The sequence below is a fragment of the Solea senegalensis genome, linkage group LG3 (genome assembly GCF_019176455.1).
Source record: "Solea senegalensis isolate Sse05_10M linkage group LG3, IFAPA_SoseM_1, whole genome shotgun sequence".
Taxonomy (NCBI): domain Eukaryota; kingdom Metazoa; phylum Chordata; class Actinopteri; order Pleuronectiformes; family Soleidae; genus Solea; species Solea senegalensis.
Window position 1 is genome coordinate 7,451,551 of NC_058023.1, and position 15,917 is coordinate 7,467,467.

A 15,917-nucleotide genomic window follows, 5' to 3' on the forward strand; every position below is an offset into this window, starting at 1 on the left:
TCATCGTAGACATTGATCAAAAACAAGAATGAATTCAATAGAATAAGTTGGGATGGGAATCGGTATCAGTCTGACACTGGTCAAAAACCCTGGATTTCATATCGGACGGATAGAAATGTCAAATCTTTGGGAGAACAATATCTGTTAAATGGTCTAAATCGGACTAATATTGGTATCGGTAGATACTCAAAAAGTATTGTTCCATCCTTAGAAATAAATGATTAAGTTTGAATGTTTTCCCAGGGTTCATGTGGCTTCTCTGTGGGTCTAAAAACATGCAGATTAGGATGTAGGGTAACTGACCATTGGTGTGAGTGGGAATGGTTGTTCCTCTCTGTTTGGTGGTCCTGCGATGAACTTTTGCCTCCACCTCCCATGACCCTCAAGAGGATAAAGTGGCCGAAAATGGATGGATATCAACCAGAGAAAAAGCTTTTTAATGGTGGATCCTAAATCAACTCAACAAAGATGAATGATAGCAGTCATTTCAGCAGCCAACCAGAATGGTGAAAGGATGAAAACATGTTTCCCTTTTTGCACTGTGGTGCACCTTGTTGTAATGGCTGTTTGTTTATCCAGGCGTGAAGCTTTAACAAGGCCGGATCCCGTCTGCGCCCTCTCGTCTCGCCGCTGTACAAACTGGACCGACCGTGTCTATTCATCATCTGGTCTGTCTGCACAGACAGATGGCATTAGAATTTGAAAAGTGAGCACCCCTGTGTGTGTGTGTGTGTGTACCTGTGCCCCAAAGATTCACAGGGACTCCTTTTTAAGGCCTGTTTGCCGAGTTCTATGTGAAGAACTTGCCTTTATTTCACAGTTTATCACAGCAGTCAGAGATCTGACGCGCTGATCCAAGAGGCATTAATATGAACATGATTCTGTTGCCAACGGCAGCTGAACGCCAGAGAGCCCACACACACACTTTATTAGGGTTTTACATCAGGTCACACACAGCAGAACTGCTGCTGCTGCTGCTGCTACTGCAGCTTTACAGCTGGTTACAAACCGAGGCATAACTTAACATGACACAGCATCCGGTGAATATACATTATCAGCTCCATTGCAATATGATGTTACTATCAAAGACATAAGTCAACTCCAGTTAATGGCTATTTTTGAAGCTTTCGTGTTCCTCACGTAGACTTGTGTTTTACAATTTGCGACAGAAGTATACCAGGGACCTGACCCTTGAACCCAGATACAATTTCTGAACGTGTGTGCCTGACCCACTGGATTTCCCCTGGGTCGTGAATTTGAATTGAGAATACTTTTGTAACAGAGTGCTGCAAGAAGTACTTCACCTCCAGCACCACCTCCATGCCTTGAAGTCTAAATAATCGGCAGAAGGAAAAGCTAAAAGAAGGCTGTGAATTAGTATTTCACAGTTGCACAACCTCCACATCAAGCGTTCAACTTGTAATTTGTTAAAAAAAAGCCAGCAGTACTTTGGGAGATTATGGTATAGTAACTAATGATCTTAGTGCTCAGAGACCTGCTGGCCAGACAAAAACATTAGTAGCACTAGTAGCTGGGATAAATAATTTCCCTCCTCATGTTTAGAAATCATTACTTAGCATAAATGCGGTGCACAGAGTTTTTCATCAATACAAAGCACTTATGCATATAATAATCTGGGGTTTATTGTCCTCCGAGCGCTGTATATACATAAGTCGTGACATTTAAGAGCACAGTATTTTAACTTTAACGCTGTCATTGAACACAGACACTTAACTCGAGTGCATCTTCAAGCCGCATGTGAGGTCGCAGTGTCTGTTAGTTCAGAGGATAAATACCCATTAAGCCTAACAAACCTTATTAGAACGCCTCGCCGGTGTCTCTCACCTTCGTTCTGATGGGAACCAACCGAGAACATCGGAAATAATGTAAGATAAATTTTAATTTGAGCGCGTTGCTTCAAGGTTGGAGGAGCGGGAGTATTGTTTACAGGTGTTTAAGTGTTATTCAAAGGCAATTGTTTTTACATGTTTGAATGAGGTCCTTTAAAGCCGCTATTTGTACATCTTTTCTCCCTTTTTGGCCCGTGATTGATGTTCAGCCCACTTAAAGATATTGTTTTTGGCTGAACGGTGGGTTATCGCCACTTTGTTATCGCCACAGCAGATCCTCTTACATTAGAGTGATAACAGGATTTCAGGAGTCTCTCAACACACAGCCGCTGACACCTTTTTCCCAGTCTGGTCAGTTGCAATCGTTCAGCCGCTGAAAGGACGATCATTTTACACTTTATTCAAGTACATTCTTTCATGTACAACCAAAATCCAATAAAGTTTATACCTGTCACTTTCAGGTTTGTTTTCAGGTGTGTTAAACGTACAGTATATATACAGAGGTCATAAGAATGCGCAATAGAGTGTCTTATATCGTTTTTTTCCCAGCACAATTTAGACAATCTGATAAAAAACACAATAATTTTGACCAACTCAAAACCAACTTAAAAATGTTTAAAATCCGATTGAAATTGCTTGGCTCATTTTTATGAACAAATATGAAAGAAAAAAACGGTCTATTTTGTGACTTCTGCACAATTAATAATAATACTTTATACCACTGAATCATAACTTTGACTCAACAACACATTTTTTTAAAGCCTGAATACGTGACCTATAAACACACACACGCACCCCCCCGGATGACCATATAAGGAGTTGTGTATTATTCCCATGTCAACTTACCATGGGTGCACCTGCGGTACAGATCAGTGCCGTGTGAGCACTGAGGGTTAGCTGGGAAAAGGCTGTAGAATTTACTAATCACTTCCAAGAAGTACTGGAGTATAAACTCAGAATATCACACACTGGAAAGGAACAGTGTGTGTTTTGGTTTTGTAAAACCCTGGGATCGTGTTAATCCTGGAAGCTCACGTTGTGATCTGAAGACGAGAGTTCGACACCATTGATCAGTTTGGGAGCTGAAAGGTACAAAATAATGGTCGTCGTCCTCCTCCTGTCAGGAAGAGCCGTGTGAATATATTACACCTTTACACCCAAAGGTCACATTAGCTTGTCAGTGGGAAACTTCCTGTATTATTTTTCCACTAAAGTGATGGTTTTCTAAATGCGTGCAGACTTCCTCTCCAAACTCGTGAGTGATTTAGTTCCCCTCTCCCTCGCTGCCTTGCTTGCTCGGAAACATCCAGCCCCCATTATTTTTCAATCTCAGTCTATCATCGCCGCCCGCCCGCTCCTGAGTGATGTGCCCGTTAATGCGCTTTGTGCTACATGTGATGGTCGGGGGGGGAGAAAAAATGAAATATCTTCTTGTCCCTGTCACTGCCCGTCCAGATCTCCCTGTAATTACGCTCTTGTAGCGGCACACTCTTTACAGTGCACTGTGAATTAGACGGCAGCGCTCGTTGCTGTGATTACTGTCGACAGGAAATGAGGGAAAAGGTGAGACAACACAAAAGTGTGTTGTGAATTAGCTAAGGTTCACGCCCAGATGTTAACCTACGCTATCAACACAGAAGATGAGGATCAAAAATTCCCATATGTGTATAAGTGGGAACTCGGGTCACATGACTTGACTTCAGTCGCAAATTTGAGAACTTGAGACTTGACACTCGTGACTTTAGACTCGACTTAGACTTGAGTAACGTGACTCGAAATGACCTGACGTATGAAATATTTACATGTTCTCCAAATATGGCGTTTTTGAAACGCTAACAATGTGTCACTGGTGGGCACGTGAGAAAAAAAAGATATTTCTCAACTCGGGGGAAACATTCAGGGAAAAGATTGTGCTTCCCAACCTCAGTTTCCCTGTTAGTGTAACTGTTAGCAAAGATGGCAGACACTGTTTACATTTAAGGAATGAGGTCCCACCCCCCTACGAGTGGGTCTAAAAAGTGTGGAATTAGCGTTGTAGTTTTAAGGCTCGGACCAAGTGTCACTGGTGGGCACATGACAAGGAAAAGAAGAAAGATATTTCTCAACACAGGGGAAACATTCAGTGAAAAAATTGTGCTTCCCAACCTCAGTTTCCCTGTTAGCGTAACTGTTAGCAAAGATGGCAGACACTGTTTACATTTAAGGAATGAGGTCCCGCCCCCCTACGAGTGAGTCTAAAAAGTGTGGAATTAGTGTTGTAGTTTTAAGGCTCGGACCAAGTGTCACTGGTGGGCATGTGACAAAGAAAAGAATGAAGATATTTCAACACTCAGGGGAAACTGAGGTTGGGAAGCACAATTTTTCAAAACTACTACCCCTATTCTAGTAACACAAAGCTAAATGCAAGTTGGTGAAGTATTCCTCTAGGTCCTCAGGATAAGTTTTCCACCTTCTGTCTTGCATCTTCCTTTCACTAAGACGTGCAGGACTTTGGGACTGGGCATGTACGAGCCTTTAGCCCACCTTCAAAGTCATTCACTGTCCACTGAGTGAGTGATCGTGTTGCAGGCGAATGGTTTTGGTTTTAGTGCCGTATAAACTCTGTCAGGTGGCACATCAGAGCAGTGAGCTGTCTCTGTATCTGGTTTTGTAGCATAATGGCTCAGGCATCTGCCCGTGATGATAATGATCACTGGTCCGAGAAGCACACCGGACACTTAAAAGAGTGATGATATTGTCACTACACTGAGGTAACGATCGCTCCTCCTTTAATGACGTAATAAATTTGAACCGCAAGTGGGTTTTTTTCTTCTTCTTTTTTTTTTGCACCTTTTCGGGCAGTAAAATTGCACACTTTTTTTTTTGGCGGGTAAAGTTACAACTTTCACCTTGAGTTAATTCTTATGTTAACTGTCGACGCTTGAACACTGATTTATGGGGCTAATATTTCACTCCAGAGCCCTTCCATAAAGTCAACCAAAAAAAGGACACACTACAAAAGTAGGGCTGCGACTAACGACCATCTTGATTATTTAAACGATTAATCGACTCATCGGATGACCTTTAACCCTCACCGTCCTGTCGTTACCGTAGCTCCGAGACCGTTGGATAAGCGATCTGTCCGGGGTGTGACCCCGCCTTTAGCAAATAGATGGATGGCTACCAGAAAGCAGAGAAAGAGAAAGAGCTTTGCGCCCATATACTTGTCATTACGGTAGAACCTCAATCACAGACGAGACTCACCAGCACGCCAGCTTCTCCTAAGCGGTTGAATAGCTGCCAGATATCGAAAAAGAATGTGGAAAAAAGGGCAGAAGCACTCGCTCATTGAACATTTTTGGACAATTCTACAGCCATGAAATCCAGGCGGCCTGAATATCGTGATGCTCATAAGCGGGTTAAAACCCATTCAAAATATACAGCCTGGAAGGGCATCAGGAAGAAGACATCCTTGATGTCGTGTTGCATCACAAAGTGTGTGAACGTCCTCCCCAGCCGCGTCCTTGCGGCGCGATTTCTCTTACTCTGAAGGGAATCGAAAGGTTAAATAGCACACTTCAGGTTGACGCACTTCACCAGAGAAGCTGCGATGACTTAAACACAGTATATGTGCTTCTCCTTCTTCTTCTGTCCGTTTTATCTGCTGCATTTTTCCCCCACTTGAAAAATCCAATTCCAGGCGACGGCGTGTTCAGGATATTAGAAATGGTCATGCAAGGTGACTTGAAGAGTATTTGAAATTTGTTTTCCAGAAGTTACCCGATGCACCTGTTTGCGCTCAGACCAAGGTTCTCAAACTGTGGTCCGCGAGATGTCAGTCAGAAATACTGCAGAGAAAATGAAACAAATGACCAAATTGAATCAACTCTCGCTCCATTTGAATCTAATTTCACGATACCAGTGTCTGAAGTAAAGTATGTGAAGAAGAGGAGGATGATGAGAGAGCGAATTATCATATTGGGAATAAGTCTGTCTCCATTTACCCAACATCTATCTGCAAGATCTTTCAGTCACAGGAGGGAAATAAAACGTCTGTGTTAGTTTCATCACATTCATCAGCCTCCTCTTCCTCTATCGATTAAACTGTCTCGTCTTTGCTTTGTTTTCCGTCCGTTTCCTGAAAACGGAGACGATATTAAAAGCACTAAAAGGCCTCTTGTGAGCGCCACCGCTCAGAGCTGAGCCTTTCATTGGTGGTCTTTTTTTTTTCTTTTTTTTTCCCGGGCAAAGTAATGTCGACATGTCGTTAAGTCGACCTAACGACATCAAAGTCTCCATTACTGGAGCTTTAACTTGTAAAGTCCATTTGCTGATGAAGACGGTCTGAAAATCTGAAAATAGCCTCTTTAATGTGGTGCATACAGGGGGAAAAAACAAGCATTTACGTGACATGTCAAGAAAAACTATACCCATACTGTATTTACACATTGTACCTTTAATAATGTGTAGAACCTTCTTTTTTATTTAGCTTTTAACCAATGATGGGACACATTTATTAATTTACCGCCCCACTACCACATCATGCCTCAAAAGATCTTGGGGAAATCTTTTATTGAACGTGTGTCATTTCGACGCATTCATCAGATATTATTCAACCTTAACAGAACAATAATAACAAAATATTAGAGAATTATATGAACTATATGGTCTGGAACCAAAACAGCAATTGCATTTTTAACTTAAGGCCATTTCAGTGCCGAGCGCTCCTTCTAATCCCTGCTGTTCATTTAATAGTGTGTTTACATTCTTATTATCTATATAAAAAAAAAAGACAATTATTGTGTTGGAAGCTCAAAACCAAAAAAAGGGACCAGGAAGAACGTTTTCTTATATTTTTCCAAACACCATTTTAAAAAAAGATGAAAACAAAATGTCGGATCCCACTTTCAACGGTGAGCGCATCGCAGACGACACGGGCATTTTGCATTACCGTAATCACGCTGTTGTGGAAAAACAGCGTCTTTGTCACCAGAGAGGAGAGAGTTGAAGAGACGCCTGCGCATAACTTTCCATTGTTTGGCCTGTTTTTGGACAAATGTCATTTTAAATATGTTTTATACTGTTTGAATTTCAAATTTAACACGCAAAATCTGGTGTCTGTGTCGTTTCAAAATAAAACTTCTTGGTTTTCTTCATTTTAAATTGTTAATACACTATTTTAACATGCAGTGAACTGTAAATAATTGCCAGATATTGAAAGTTATTCTACTCACATTAACTCACAGGACATTTTCTGGACCCTTTATGGTTAAAATAAGCAGAGGAACATTTTGACGTTCAGGTGTTAAAGGGTTAAAAGTCTAAAAGGAGGGAAGAAATCACATTGTGAGTGTGTGTCACTGTTGTGTTTTCCCAGAACAATAATCTTTTTTTATGTGCTATAATAGTCATGACAGCAAAGCTGGAAGAGAATCAGCATTAAATCAAGACACGGAGCGAGAGACAGAGAAAGGGTTTTTGAGCAGGTGGTGATAAAACAGGTGTAGCGTGAAGTCAGATCCTTGGAAGGGAAAAGTGAAATGTGAGCATATGCTGCTCCTCAATCCACAACTACTTGTGTTTCTACAGCTGGCAGCGGAAAAAAGAAAAAGTCGATTCACATCACATCACACAAAATCTCGCCGCGCTGCTGAGAATTTTCCTTATTAAAAACCCACTTCTTGTCAAATTTCCCGAAACACTGTCAGGCAGCCAATTAAATACTCCATATCTGCTCAAATCAATTATACGCACCACGCAAGTGGCCTGCAACACTGTTGAGAAATGATCGAGCTTAATGGGTTTTTGTTCCCACGCAGACAGTATCAAACCTCTCCACGGCAATTTAGATCATTATCCACCCTCGTGTTTTTTGTTTTTTTTTGGTTGGAGCCCATTTCAGGTCCATTTTGCTAACGCGCGGGTTCAGCGGCGATTGGATTGGAAGTTTACGGGGAACGTGTTTGTGGACTTAAACCTCGTTAAAATGCACCTGAGAGATGTGCTATGTATAGCACAGATAATTGACCTTAAGCTCAGAAAGAGCAATTAGCACATTGAATAATTCAGATGCACTGTTTTACGGTAAAGTTGCCAGCCAGTTCATTTCAAACCGCTCTCAAATAACTTCACACAATGCAGACCTAGCAATTCAAGGACATTTATGAGCTTCTTTTTTTTTTACCCAGTTTCTGGCTAATTTCCAGAAATGTGGGTCATCGGGTCAGAACATTGTCAGCTACGCAGGGCGTGACGGTAGAAGAGTAAAGTGTGTCCACCGAGCTGCTGCGGCGTTAGCACCTCACTGCGAGGAGAGCACGACGGCTGTGAGAATAGAATGTAGAGGACAGACAGGCACAAAAGAGACGAGAATAATCAAAGACAGAGCAGGCGGAGAGATGATGGAAAAAGAAGACCAGGCACCTTTTCCACTTGTGTCCATGATGAGCACGGAGCTGTAGAACACACTGTACAGTGTTATACAGAATTCAGTGTTGGTGTTCTTTAGATACATTATTAATATTAACATCTGGGGTTTTTTTGTATTATAAAGCTGCATTCTTTTTGTTTTTTGGCCACTAGGGGGCTGTGAGACAAGTCCAAGAAAGCAAACTTCGTTGAGGTTTTGCAACCAGAAGTTTGCAGACGTCTCCTGAAATGAAGACTCCAGCTGTCAATCACAATCCACTCTGTACAGTCGAGGCAAGACAGGAATAATCAAAGACAGAACAGGCGGAAACTGTAGCCATTGAAAGTCCTCAGCAAAACGTTCACTGATGATATAAATCTCATTTTTCCCCATAGACTTCCATTCAAACTGAGTTCTTTTGTGCAACCAGCAAAGTGGTCTTCTGTTTATGAGTGAAGTGATCTTAATATGGAGGCTGACGTGGTAGAAAATGGATGTTTCTATTCAGGAAGAGCAAAAAAAAGGTTTTCTTTAAAAATCAACAGCAAAAATCACACACTGCAGCTTTAACACGGAGTTTCACTACATGAATTTGCTGGCTGACGGCGACGGCGCACATTAAGATTTGTTTTCAGCCACAATAAGTCATTCCCTAAGGGGGCGGGGCGTCACCGTCGCGTTGTAAACATGCGATTAAAGGGACTCTCTAAACTCAAACAAAGTCATTTTCGTTGCCCAAAACCTAACCGAGCCAAGAGCCAAGTCAAAGCATGTCTGCTGGTATCACTTTTGTTTTGGAAAACGGCATTGGAGTGTGGCTGTGGAGTCTGAGTGTGTGTGTGTGTGTGTGCGTGTGTGTGCGCAGCAGCAGCATCAGCAGCAGGGATATATGCCAGTCAGAGCGATTTCCCCCCGTCACTGGTGATAAGTGGTAATTGAATTCCGCCAGGCGGAGCTGACAGGTCGGGCCTGGCAAACACCAGTGTGTGTTGCATGAGCGCTTCTTGGCAACATGATGCTTTTAATTGTTTCTGTCTGGAGCAGCGTGGAGGTTCATCAGTTATTGGCTGCTATTGTTTAACCCACTCCCTCCGCTGACTCTCCGTCCTCGTGCCGCCAAGTGTCCTCCTTTGTTTTGTTTTTTTCATTTCACTCGTAAACTGTGATGCTGAAGGTGCAATCGTCAGTTTTTGTTTCCATATAAAATGGGCGACGACTTTGCTGGTTGCAAAAAAACCCAATAACTTTACTTTGTTATTTACATTTCGAGCAACTCGTACTTTTACTCCACAACAATTCCTCTAACTGTTTTTGTGACTCAACCAAATCAGAAGAAGAAGGAGGTTGTAAAGGTCTGGAGATGAGCTGCTTTGCGCCACAGTTTCATTCACATACTCACACGTTGCAACATGGGGTTAAGTGTCTTGCTCAAGGACACCAGAGCCAGGAATTGAACCCACAAACTTCCAGTTGAAAGACAACTCGCCCTACCACTGAGCTACCACGGCTCAGTCCTCACTACTCACTAATTTTATACCAGAAAATGACTTTTGATACTTAAGTACAGTAAATATCATAGACTTTAAGACTTTTACTTTAGTAGTATTATAAAGAAAAAAGTGACTTCAACTTCTACCAAAGTAATTTTCTGGTAAGATACTTGTACTCAAGTATCCCTTTAAGGTACTTTATGCAAGACTGCTAGTTTCAGGTCTTCTTCAGTAGCACGTGATGTCAGTTAAATCATTTTTCGTTACAATAAAGTACAGACACATTCTTGTCAGTGACATCATCACAGTCCACTGAGGCTTTCCGTGACGCACCGCGTTCCTCACAGCGTATACTCACCGCGGCGTATGTTAGCGCGTGTTCCTGCCGTGTCTGCTGCTTCACTGCTCACGTGAAAGCTTTCCTTAGTTCCACCTGCAGCATCACTTGCCTCATATCGCATTATTCATGTGTGCCATTTGTCGTGGTAGAAGGTTTGAGCTGAGATTATTTCTGTCCCACGTGTGGACGTGTCTGCGGAGAAGACCGTCAAAGCAACATGGGGATGGATGGATGGATGGATAGATGGATAGATAGATAGATAGATAGGGTACTATCGCTAATGGAAAAGCAAAACAGTAGTGTCAAGCTGAGCCGAGCCGTGCTAGTGTATCACGGAAAAGCAGCATAAGAAATGTCTAACGAGATCGAGTTTAGGAGATTACGCAGACGCCGTTGTGTCGTATCGGCTTCTTAATCACAAGGAGCCGGTGTTTTGGCAGCCCTGTAGGTCTATTTTTGGAAAACAGGTGTTTGAAGAGAATGAAAAGAGAGAGAGAGAGAGAGAGAGACGGGAGGCTGACATTTGATTGGCAGCCACCTTTAACAAGGGAGAGTAATTTAGGTGTAGATTAGCATCTTCCCTTTCTCTGTCTCACACACACAGCTTTAGACGGGGACACACAGGTTCTTCCTTTTCCTCCACCTGTAATTAAGTCTGGAATAATTGCTCCGAGGTTCCCCCCACTTCCTCTGCTCCTCCCTCCCTCCCTCCATCCCAATCGCTTCCACTCGTCTTAACTTTACTAAGGAATGTAATTAAAAGAGAAAGAGAGAGAGCAAGAGGCAGCCGTGCCAGGGTTTGATCATTGTCTCCGTCCTCTAGTGGAGAGCTGCCGTTGTCCATCATCCACAGCCAAAGAGAGCGAGAGAGAGAGAGAGAGAGAGAGAGACTAGCAGAGAGCAGGAGGAGATATCGGGAGAGCAATGAAGATGGAGAGATCTGTCAATGAATGGAAGAGTGGGAGAGAAGGGCCGGAGACAGCTGAGGCAAACACGACATCAGGTCAATGGTGAAAACAAACACGAGTGAAAGAAATGTATCAGGGATGAGACGGTGAAGGAGGCAAAAAAAACAAAACAAAAGACCTCTTGCTTTTAAATAAGGAGTCGTTAAAAACAACGTTTTATTTATAGCTCATTTAATGAGAACAACTCACACTTCAGCATAAACTCTGTGGTTATTTATATACATATATGCATATATAAAGTGTAATAGTACACCGCCTGCATTCATTAGTCTAATCATGTCTTTAATCAACTGTTTCTCACAGTAATTACGTTGATAGCTATATGAATGTGTCGCAATCATTGGGGTTTTAATCCACATCTTACGGCGAGATCTAAAACAATGTTTTTAGGGATTTAGAAGAAAGAAACTCGTGCATGAAAAATTCAGCAGCACATCACAGCTTCATTTCTCTGATGTTGAAACCTTTGTTTAGCAGAATATTTTATCCTTTAAAAACGATGGTGTCCGTTGGCCCCCGTCATCCAGGACACATGATCTGTCTGATTTTATGTAGATTTGACTTGTTTTGATTTTTTTTAAAACAATACAGTAAAAAAAAATACTTGAAAAGAAAACTGAAATTTACTTGGCAGCTGCCTGAAAGAGTCGCTGTAGTGAAGTGGATGAAAGGAAAGAGTCTCTGTGTGTGTGTGTGTGTGTGTGTGTGTGTGTGTGTGTGTGTGTGTGTGTGTGTGTCGCAGTCTCTGCTTTTGGGAGGCTTCAAATGGAGTCAGGAGCCGAGAGATAACAGAGCTGAATCTGGGACAGGCAGTACCACACACACACACATACTTGTTTTCCTTTCATTTGGATCAAATGTGCTTCATTAACATACAGTAACACACATCCCACATGACCAAGCTATATGGAAGACGGAGATTTACATAATGGCACCAAAAGTTAAACGAAATACATAAAAAATGTGTCAAAGTTTAACCCTTTAAGGCCAAGTGTATCGCAGACATGACGTTTGCACAAGCGCTCTTTGCGTCACCGTAATTTGCGTCACCGGTTTGCACGATTGGAAAAGTTCCAACAGTTTCTGAAAGCTGAGAAGTTGCACGTCAAAGCCGACGTGTGGTTTTTACGGTAATCTCCCTCACGCTGTTGCAGGAAGTCTGCAAATCGGCGTCTTTGTCACCAGAGAGGAGAGAGTTGGAAAAACGTCTGTACATAGTTTCCATTTTTTTGGCCTGTGTTTGGACATTGAGATAAAAACTCAAACATATGTTATGTATACTCTGTTTAACACGCAAAATCCACTATTACACTATTTTGCCATGCAGTAAATTGTAAATAACTGCCAGATATTGAAAGTTATTATTGAAAACTGGGCAAAAGCACATTTTCTGGCCCTCTTATGGTTAAAATAAGCAAAAAGAAAAGGTTCAAACTGACATTTTGAGGCTTAGGTGTTAAAGGATTAAGAGTGAGTGCCAAAAATCATAAAAAAAACATGGCAGTAATATCCAGTATAGAATTACTACAATGAAAATAACATTATATTGGCACTTTCATATTACAAAAAAGCAGAAATAAAAACTATGCATTCGTGTTCTTTGAATTAATTTAACCCCATTTTCACACTTTAACAACTTTTTTTTTCGCGATGCTTCTCGCAACATGAATAAAGTTGAGGCAACATGAGGGATTCTGTCGGTGCCTGACATCTCGATCAGTCACCTCCTCCTCCGCATTACAAACACAACAGCAGTAGCTGCAGCAGCAGGTGAAGAAGATAATATATATAATGCAGCAGGACACCTCCAGCAAATGCATTCGCTGTGCCGCCACAGTGGGCAGGAAAATGCTCTCAGACCTCTTATCTCGCCGAATCTTACACCTCTCAGGACGTGTCAGCCATGTTTACTTCGCCCGATTCAACCTTCCGGACCAATGTGTATCATTCCTCACCTTCAGCCCTCAGAGGGATGTAAGCAGAGGTGAGCGCAGATGTCCGATTGCCCGTCCTTAAATATTGATTCGATGTGATATATGTGGAAAGATTTACTTAATCCTCGTGACATTTTGTTTGGCCGAGCCTCAGTCTGGATGGAGGATATTGATGAAAGCGGAGGCGACACAACAGGTGACATCATGTTTCAACGGTGGAAGCTTTTCATAAAGTAAATGTGACCCAAGACTGTCAAATAAATCAGTGTAGTGTAGTCCGAACCAGGATAACACTATAGATTTTAAAAGGCTCAGCTAGTTGTATCTACACTCTCTTTACAATATGCTACTTTAAGTGTCATTTTGTAAACCACTTACTCTCCTGCACCAAAGTCCATTGAGAAAATTAGCTTTTTTTTGGCTCACAGAGATACACTTTTATCCAAAGAGGAATAAGCTACATAGACGAAGTCTTGGAACGAAATCCACTAGATAGGAACAGTGGACTGACAGAGGGTGAGAGAGCAGAGGTGGATCCAAGTGCAGAAGGAGATCGTGCAGGGTTGGGGGTAAGGTGAGTGCTAGGACAGAAGATGCTCTTGGAAGAGTTGGGTCTTCAAGAGCTTCTTGAAGATAGACAGCCCCTGTTCTGGTAGCGCTCGGTAGGTAATTCCACCAGCGTGGAACGACACACAAAAAGAGTCTGGATTGTCTTGTGCGGGGTGTTTGATGAACGAGCCAAGCATGGTGTTTGAGTAGTCGAGGGATAACATAAGACGTGTTGAGAGCATCTACGTAGGTGGGAGCAGACCCGTGAAGCACTTCGTAGGCTAGCATCAGTGAGGGCTGATATGTGCCCTTGGGCTAATTGAAGACCAGATGTGGCAACACGTTCTGGTTAAAAAATGCATTTTAACTTGGTGATGGAGGCAGCATTGGATTATTAGCTTTCTCTATGGACTTTGGTACAGCGGAACAAAGTTCAGTTTGTGTCACTTTGAGATAAAACGGCAAACATCTTGAGATATTTTACTCTAAAACTGGCATGGACTAATTCAACGAGCCTTTTGTTAAGTGGTTTCAATCTGTTTTTCATCGTGTCCTTGCTCGCAGCCATGTTTTCACACATTGCGTGTCTGTCTGTTTTGTCCTGGCTCTCGGCAGTGGGGGCACTTAGAGTGCACACCAACTACGTGTCAGTGAATAAACCGACAAGATTTATGTCTCATCAGACCATCAGACCCGTCAATAGATACCAAGAAGCTCTGCGGTTCGAAACAGAGGACATGCCGACTGAGCATCCCATCATCAAGCCTGTCATACTGTCTGGTGGTTCCTCATGCGGCTCTGCTCCCCCAGGTCTTAATTCTCAACAGGCCACAGCTCGATGAGCTGCCATCACACAGCGCCCTCCCTCTCTCCCAGTGGAAACCAGAACCCAAGCAATTTACATATGTAATTGAGTGGAAAACCATTGTGCTGGGAGCTGGGAGCTGTAAGCAGCTAGCAGAATGATAGTGTGTGTGTGTATGTGTCTGTAAGTGTGTAGACTCCAATGTCAACCAGAGAGGATAATCCTGATTTATAACAACTCAGGATGTTTTCTTCTAAGTCACTTTGAATAGCAATGCTGTTGCCAAATTTATTGAGGAGATCTGGGAGCATGGCAACATTACATGACTCAGGCTTGGTGGTTTGTGTCTTACTAGTACTAGTAATAGTAGTGAACTCCAGCCAGATGGTAACCAAGGATCCAACACCAGGTCATTAAGCTTTTGTTTCTATCGGTGGTGATCCATTTTTAAATTCTAAGAACCCTCTGATTGTACTTATCTTATCCCGACATAACAACTCTAACAACTATAGGATCAAGTATATATACAGCCTCTCTAAAGTAGTAAACAAACAAGTTCTATAAATAATCCATAATGATCCGTCCACATAAGCCTTGTATGTACCCTCTTCTTTCAAACTTCATAACTCCTTGTACCTTGTAATCCAGGTTAAATGAAAATGAGGACGTCTGACCCTATAGTTCTTAATTAAACAGATGATTTAATTATCTTTTTATGTAAGTACATTAAATTAAAGACAGTTAGGTAACATGCAGAAACCATAGAAACAACAGAATTGTGCCTATAAAGAGAGACATATATTCAGATAAACTGGAGACCTGCAATGCAACGTCATTTGCCAAACTTGGCGGCGTGCCCCTTTAAGAAGCTTTTTTATAAAGTGGTGTTTAATGTTGAGGCAGTGGCACATCAACAGTATGTCAGCTGTATGTGCATATGGATGTGCATATTTCATACTCTGCAGGTGTGTTTGACACACCCTGCAACATTTATAAGTGTGCGTGTGTATGTCTTTAGTAGGCTAAAATCTTTCTGAGGACATTGTGGCTGGTCCACACAACTTTTACAGGCTTTTTTGACGATTAAGACCTGGTTTTAGGTTTAGGGTTAGAATAAGGTTTAGGTTGGGGTAAGGGTTAAGGTTAAGCATTTAGTTGTGATGGTTAAGGTTAAGGTAATTGTCTATGGAATGCCTTATGTGTCCTCACAAAGAATGCAAAACCACCTGGTCCTCATGGAGACCAAAACCTGGTCCAAGATTTGAATTGTACTTAGGTTAAGGCTAGACTTCAGTTGGTTATGGTTAGGCTGTCCAAATGAAAGGAAGTCAAATAAGTGTCCTAAGAATAATCTGTGTTCTTGTATTTGTAGCTTTGTGAGGACCAGTACTTGTACAAACCAAAGTGAGGACATTTTGGCTCGTCCTCACATCTTTTAAGGGCTTTTGGGGGGTTAAGACTTGGTTTTAGGGTTAGGGTTCGGGTTAGACCAGGGGTCTCAAACACAAATGACTTGGGGGCCACTGAACGTCTTATCTGGTCGGTAGGGAGCCGGTCAATTGAAAAAGTGAGATTTACACACAGGTTGATGAT

General features: G+C 42.1%; 1 protein-coding gene across 1 annotated transcript in view; it reads left to right on the forward strand.

Moving 5' to 3' along the window:
• Nucleotides 1-15,917, forward strand: part of sorcs2 (sortilin-related VPS10 domain containing receptor 2) — a 184,245-nt gene that overhangs the window by 121,810 nt on the left and 46,518 nt on the right. The window lies entirely within an intron of this gene.